This window comes from Elaeis guineensis, chromosome 10, assembly GCF_000442705.2.
Source record: "Elaeis guineensis isolate ETL-2024a chromosome 10, EG11, whole genome shotgun sequence".
Taxonomy (NCBI): domain Eukaryota; kingdom Viridiplantae; phylum Streptophyta; class Magnoliopsida; order Arecales; family Arecaceae; genus Elaeis; species Elaeis guineensis.
In genome coordinates, this window is record NC_026002.2 from 22,076,052 (window position 1) to 22,084,730 (window position 8,679).

The following is an 8,679-nucleotide window of genomic DNA, read 5'->3' on the forward strand; positions in this document are numbered from 1 at the left end:
CAGCGGCTGCCCTTTGCCCCCCTCACCCCTTGCCCCCCTCACACCCTCTGACGGTCCGATCCCTCTCCGTCGTGGGACCCTCCCCTCCCACCCCTCGTGCCTCCGCCCAGACCCTTTAACCAACCCCTGTCCCACCACTACCATATTTTTTTATTCTTTTATTTTTTTGTTGATTAATATTATTGATTAATTTAAGAATTTTAAATATTCTACAGCATCCAGCTAGCATCTGGCATCCAAAGACTTATCAGTTGAGCAATGTAAAATATTCTACGGCATTCCAAAAATATGATTAAATTATAAAAAAAATTTTGATTGAGGTTAGATCGAAATTACCACATAAGTTCAAACGTACACCTACATATCTAACATCTACGAAAAACCTACAATTTAATCCCCATAAGGTGAGGATTAAATTGTAGATTTTTCGTAAATGTTGGGCTGTAGGTGTATATTTTTCAAAATACTGGACTTAAGTATAATCTCGACCTAAACTCAAGAAAGATTTTTATAATTTAATTATATATTTTTGTACGGATACCGTAAAATATATATATTGATCAATTGATTGTTAAGTTTGGACAGTTTGGGAATTGTATTTAATTCTATAAGTAATTACAGTAATCAAACGATATGCAGAGGGTTCGAAAGAAATTTCAGATAGTATTTTTCTTTAGTTCTCCTCACACATCGTGAGGAGAACTAAAAAAAATACTGTCGAAGTTTTTTCTGTCTCTATTGCGTATCGTTTGATTACTGTGATTAGCTTATAGAATTGATGCAATTCTTGAAGAAGATAGGATCTATCTTTGCCTATTAGTTGATAATATGATGCATATTTATCATGTAAGTCATTGAAATGATAAAATAATTATCAATATAAATTTTTTTATTTTGAAATTATCATAGATTTTTGTGAGAAAATAGATACTACTCGAGTTCGTCTACTATTATATTATGATGGCATAATACAGAATGATGAAGCTGGCATACAGTATAGTCACCTTACAAATCAGATGATTAGGATATCTTCATTATTATCACGTCAAAAATTATTGGACCATTTATACAGTAGTATTTATATAGACAAAGAAAAATATAGACTCAAATTGAAATAAAAATCTCCTAATTTGTTGGGGCAGTTAATGCAGAATAAGTATATCTTAGTACCAATTGGTGACGATGAAAATGTCCAAGAAATACTGATATTTCTTTTGAAATATTCAAAATATTAATTTTTTGAATTATATATTGAAAAGGAAGATGTACCGAGTTTTGGGTACTATAGTCGGCTTTTAACCCAAGACAGCAATATTCCTGAGCCTTCCTCTCCTTTAATGACTCCGATGGTGCAAATGGATAGTATTGAGATCATGTTTACAGAATAATATTCTACTACTGCTGGTCTTAATTGTCCAATTATTCAAAGTCCTATGGTGACTTCTCCTGTGATATCTTCTACTATGGTGACTTCTCCTATAGTGGAAGTAATAGTAAGTGCAGGATACGAGACTCATATAGGGGATAATGATTGAGTAGGTGGTGGAATAAATTTTGATAATCTAGATTTTGAGTTAAATGAAAGTGAGGATGAAGATTATTGGATGGATGAGGATAGTAGCGGTGATGATGATGAAGATGAAGATGGTGATGAAGATGATATCAATGTGAAAAAATCTCAATCTCGTTTGCACGAACCTCCATAACTTTTTAACAATATAAATTTAGATGATGGTGGTTGTGTTAGTACTGATCGAGGATTGAATTTTGACTATCAATTTTGGGACTCCTCGACGACTAAATTTTCGAAAAGTCTAATATTTGAGAGTAAAGATTATCTAAAGAGAGCTGTTGATCTTCATCACATTATGAAGTATCAGACATATAATGTGGTGCAATCACATTCAAAATTGTGGTCCATACGATATGCATCATCAGATAACGTATAAAATTGTAAATGGAGGTTTCGTGCTGTATTGTTAAAAAAGTATGGATATTTTCAAATTACAAAATATGAGGGTCTTTATACTTGTTTGTTTACGGGGTTGAGTCGAGACCACGAACATATCAGTAGAAGGATGATTGACATACTAGTCCGACATATTATTGAGAAGGATCCTAGTGTTAGAGTTGAAGCTATTGTGGCAACCGTTAATGATCAATTTCAGTGTACAGCATCTTACAAGAAAGTATGGTGTGGAAAGCAAAAGCCATTGATTGATATTTATGGAAAATAGGAGCTATCTTATGCAAAATTATCTTATTATATGGCTGCGCTCCAACATGCAAATCTCGGTACTGTTGTTTCATGAGATTTTTTTTAAATTATAAATTTCGATGTTCGAATTTTAAATTATATTTTTTGGGCTTTCAAACTATCCATCCAGAATTTTAGGCACTGCCATCCTGTAATCAGCATTGATAGCACACACTTGTATGAAAAGTTTAAAGGTAAGATGTTAGTTGCAACAGGAATTGATACAGAAAATGAGATTTTTCCTTTAGCATATGCAATTGTGGATGAAGAGACGACTGCCAGTTGGAGTTGGTTTCTTTTTCAGTTCAGAACACATATCGTCAAAGACAGAAATGGAGTATGCTTAATTTCTGACAGACATCCAGGTATATTAAATGTCATTGTAGATGAATCTATTGGATGGAGTCCACCACATGTCTATCACCGATACTGCTTACGACATATCTACAGTAATTTCAACACTTATTTTAAAAATATGCAGCTTAAAAGAGCAGTATGGCAAGCAAAAAGTACTCATCAAATTCGCAAGTTTAATTTTATCATGGGTAGGATTAGAACAGTGAACGAAGAGGCTTGGAGTTGGTTGTCTGAGTTAGAAAAAGAAAAATGGACACTGACACATGATGATGGTCTGTGCTATGGTGTGTTAACTATAAATTTGTCAAAAATTTTTAACAGTATTTTATAAGGAGCTAGGAATGTGCCAATTACAGCTTGTGTTCCAATGATATTTTACCGTCTTGTGAAATACTTTAATATGAGACATGCCCAAGCCTTAAGATATGTACAAGATAATCCAAATAATCTTTTTACTCCTCATGTTGCTATTAAGATTGCTGAAGATCAAGTTAAAGCTAATCAGCATCGAATAACGGTATTCAATCTTCAAAAAGGCATATATGAAGTACTGACGAGAAGAGTAAGTGCAGGATTATGAGGTGGAGAAAATTCATATATTATTATTTTAAGTAAAAAAAATATATTTTTATAGAAAGTGGAACATGTATAAATATCCATGTTCACACGTTTTAGCTGCATGCCAAAAAATTACGATATATTTTAGTAAATTTGTAGATGATGCATATACAATTACAACATATATGAATGCTTGGAGTGACGAGTTTAATTCATTACCACATGAAGATTATTTGATGCATACATGTATGTTCAAATGTATTTCTGATTATCATTGTTTGAGATCCAAGCAGAAAGGCAGACCAAAGTCAACAAGATTGCAAAATGAGATGGATGATAGGCAAATAAGAAACAAGAATCATTGTGGTATTTATAAGGAACAAGGTCACGATCACCGTCGCTGTCCTAGGATACTTCAACACACTTCAACTTCAAGCAGTGGAAGAAATTAAAGGCTGTAGAGATATATTTTCAATATTATTTTATGTCTTTTTATGGGATTATATTTTAAATATTATTTTATATCCAAAAATGTATTATGTGATAATGTTGTGCTATCAGATATTTACTAGTAATGGAATAGTCACATCATTGTTTTCATACATTGAAAATTATATTTTTTATGCTCTAATACACTTAGGATATATATCATTATTTTAGATATATTAGCGTGTTATGGCGTACGATCCACGACATTCAAACCCTCGAGATAGGAGTATTCTTATATTGCAGGAGCACCATCAATTACAAACTATTTTAGATGGCGATGTAAGCATTCCATACCTACTCTTACATATTTATATTTTTTATAAAAAAATATTGTTAAAGTCCTATACATTATCTAATTATTGTTTCTTATTTCAGGAGTCCAGACATCTTCGACTAAGATGATCTGATGCTGACTTTTGGAGGACAGAGCACATTCTAGCTAGAGTGCTAGATTATTTACAATATCTGCGATTCTATGGAGTGTATCGGATTAGTCGCATACAGATTGATGTTGGTCTTATTACTGCCTTGCTTGAGAGATGGCATCCAGAGACACATACATTTTATCTTCCATTCGGCGAGACAACCATTACATTACAGGATGTCAGCATCCTTACTGGACTACCAGTTGATGGCAATCCAATTACCGGAGTTGATCCCACGCTTATCATTCCGGAGTGGCAGGCTTTGTGCTTACGATTGCTAGGGTTTGAGTCCAACGCTTAGTTTTTTGATTATTCATGACTCAGGATAGAGTGTTTGGATGATCATTATCGATATTTTTATATTGAAGATGATGCACCAGATGAGATGGTACAGCAGTATGTCAGGAGTCAGGTACTCCGATTTTTAGGTGGTGTTCTATTACCTGATACTTTATCCAATAAGATGAAGTTGATGTTTTTGTCATTATTGGAGGATTTAGAGTTTGTTCGTAGGCTCAATTGGAGCAGTGCAGTACTAGCTTGTCTGTATAGGACTATGAGTCGAGGTTCTTATGCTGATCAGAATGAGATATGTGATTATCTTATATTATTACAGGTATATAAATTAAAAATTTATATTTTTAATATTCTATTATATCTTTGATTGGGTATATTACTTATATTTTTTTTAAATTTACAGATTTAGACATGAGAGAGGATACCAACTATCAGTCTATTACGATGACAGTTGCTCGAGATGCCAACAGAGCAGCATGACCCTGATGTTCCATTCAGACTAGACGAACCGTTGGGATATAGGTATCAAAATATTGCTTCCTCTACTTGATATTTAGTACTATTTTAAATTTGATAAAATTTATTTAATATGAATACACTGTCACATAGATGGAACGTTACATTCAACGTTCACCACGTATCAATGAGAGTGACATGGATTTATAGGTACCAGCTGGATACATTAGTTGATATACATAGACGGATAAATTTAATTTATTTATAAATATCATTTCACAATATTCATAATCTATTAAAAATTTAGCTTACTAATTTATTTTTTTATTTTAACTCTATCAATTTTTGTGGGAGCCATATACAGATGAGATATTAGCTATATTGCCATAGATGTGTACAGTTGGACATGACATATGGTCTACTAGGGTGCCACTTATTTATTTTGATGTGGTGGAATGACATCTTTCCGATCGTGTACTGCGGCAGTTTGACCAGATTCAAGGCATCCCACAGCAATTTGATACCAGCCAGAGACTACATCATATTGATCATCGAGGGAGAGCTCGTGTTGTTTGATGTATCAGACATGCAGAGTATATCACCATTTGGAATACACGTCGAGATTACATAGTTCATGACGATCATATTTTGAGAGGTCGTGCATATACTGAGAACTACATGGCTTGATTTTTTTATATTACAGTGCGAGTCATTGGACAGCCTCGGTATGTAGTTCAAGGATACGAGGGTGAGAGTTCTGCTGTACGTCTTTTGGTAAGACCATAGAAATTTTACTTTATATCATTATCTTTACTTCTAATAATTTAAGATTACAAAATATTTTATATAATTTCGTTTGTTCTCAGTTTTATAGTATATTGCTAATTTTATTTTTATTATGTAGACTGATTCTATGTCAGATTTTATGTTAGACTGTCATCGTATTTTATCTACGACTGATGAGGACGAGAGGATTCGGATAGTGTGTGAGATGGAGAGATCATGTTCGAGAACATTGGTGGTGATTGGCGTTGACCTAGATAGGTGTGCACCTTGGCATGGAGCAGTCGATGCGCCAGATATGACATATACACCGTCATCATATGTTTCACAAATACCATCACTGTATATTTCACAAATATCATCACTACAGGCTGCACTAATACTACCACCATTTGATCTATAAATGACATGGCCTTCTTCTTCCTACATATCCCAGATGACATCATCGAGTCCTAGTTGGCCACATAAGTATGACATTTTTTTTTTCAGACCCACCCTTATATCCAGATGAGGGGGTCGGGGTCACTCAGCCTGCAAATGCTCCGACAGCATCGATTATTCCTGAGCAGCATGATGATGTTATTCCTGAGCAGCATGATGATGATATGGGGGAGAAGCCATCACAGCAAATACAGGAGCAGCAGATACAGGAGCAGAAGCAGGAGCGGCCGCTAAGAAGATCCAAGCAACCACGATGACCTCGACATCTTTGTGAGACTTAGTATTTTTTGGATTTGTACTTGCTATTTTTGAGACTTTGTATTTTGATATTTTTTTAATTATATTTTTATTCTATTGTACTTTATATTACTCTATATCATTCTCATATCATAAATCAAAAGATATATTCATGCCATAAATCAAAGACCAGCTGTAAAAAAATATACATTAACACACCATACAATATATATACACAACAGAATACATAAAATCCTCATAATTTAATCTTTCGGATCAGCTTGAACAGCAGGGCGATAGCGACGAGCTGATGATGATGGACGAATTGAGGATGGCTGACTAGGAAGAGACTGACTGGGAGACTAACTGGATTGATCACTTGAAAGATTTGAAACAAGAATATTCATCTACTGATCGATTCGGACAATATTCTGTAAAACTGTAGCCAATTCAGTAGAGAGAATATTTTATCTTTCTGTTCTACCTGATTCTCTTTGTATTGCAGTTTGAAGCACTCTTAAATTATAGATAATCTAACCTAACTGATGTTGCATATCTGTATGAGGCGAATATCTCTCTAATTCTTCGATACGACAGACTAAATTACGAATATTTTGTCTGATATCCTGCACTGCTGAAATAAGATTATCTATTTTTTGCTCAAATAAGGAAGAACTATGTATCCCATTATCCATACGTGCAGTGCTCTCTTCTGAAGATAATGATTGAAGAATAGATACAACTTCTCGGATAATTGCACTGACCATATCTGGAGCTATCCTCATTTGTTAAACATGTTTCGTACTCTCTATAGATCGAGAAGGTCCTGCTTCACTCCTCCTAGAAGGTCTTGCTTCACTCCTCCTCCTGGAAGAAAGTCCTGCTTCACTTTTAACTCTTTCCTCACTTGAAATATCTTCATCTTCTCTCCTTCCATATTTTCTAATCCACTCACCATCAATTTTAAACTAATACATTCTGTGCAAGGCTTCTTCATTAATTTTGCTATCTCTATCTAATTTTATTGATTGTTTACCCTGAAATCTTACTCCATAATGTTTAAAAATATGGGTTAATATCATTGTATAAGGCAGAGATGTCTGTACCATAGCGATAGCTTCTTGCATAACCTTGATTATCATTTTTGGAAGGTTGAGTGGAATGGATATCACTACATGATACATAATTGCTAAATCTCTCTTAGTTACAATATCAAATCCTCCAGCCCGAGGTTGTATAATCCAGCAAATAATTATATGCGGTAATCTCATTTCAATATTTAAATATCTTCCATAAATTCTCTGAAACTGACCATTATCTTCTATCCAAATAACAGTTTCAATTCTTGTACTTCATCTCTTCTACTGTTTTTCAACTCACCTATCGTCGAAAGTTTTAAAATTGCTCATAATATTTCATTATCCAAATAAATTTCTTCTCATTTCACTGAAGATGATACAGTATGTTCTTCGAATGAAATATTTTCATAAAATTCTCTAACTAACTTCATAAATATCGGAGTTTCAGCGGTGCAAATAAATTTTCATCCCATGACTCTAATTAAGTTAGCAATCTCAAATCCTTCTGAATCTAAAAAATCCATATCAACAACATGGCTAGAAAGAATATTTTTATCACTTATAGGTCTCGCAGGAGTTGGTGATCTTGAGGTAGGAGTTATCGGAGGAGGAGATCTTGAAGGAGGAGGAGGTGATGGTGCTTCGGTTGCTTCTCTTCTCCTTCCTCTGCTTTATTGACTTCTGCTGACTCTTTAGCGTTGGGAAAGATGCATCTTCGGAGCCATTGGCCGAGAATGAGATGGAGGAGGTTGATGGAAGGAGGTTGAGAGGAGAAAGAGAAGGAGAAGGAGAGAAGATGATTGTGAAGATGACAGATAAAAATTCTCATCGAGAAGGAGATGAAGAAGGAGAGGAGATGGTTAGAGATTCTGGTCGAGAAAAGAAGATGGAGAAGGAGAGGAGATGGTTGTGAAGATGAGCTAAAAGATTCTAAAGGAGATGGAGAGAAGAAGATGGAAGGAGATTGATGGAAGGAGGTTTTGTAGCAGAGCTAAGGATGGAAGGAAAGCAGAGAGCTAAGAATGGAAGGAAAGCAGATGAAGATGAAGATGGAGTGTTTCATTTCGAAATATATAAAGATCGATCGGAGCAACCCAATGTAGGCGCCTACATTTGGATCGTAGGCATCTATAATCTAATTATTCATATTTAATTAAAAAAATATAAAAAAATAGGTGTCTGGATTGTAGGCACCTACAATCTAGATGTAGGCACCTACATCTGGATTGTAGGCCCTACAATCTAGAAACACCTATTTTTTATTTTTTTAAATAAAATATTATTTTTATATTTAATTAAA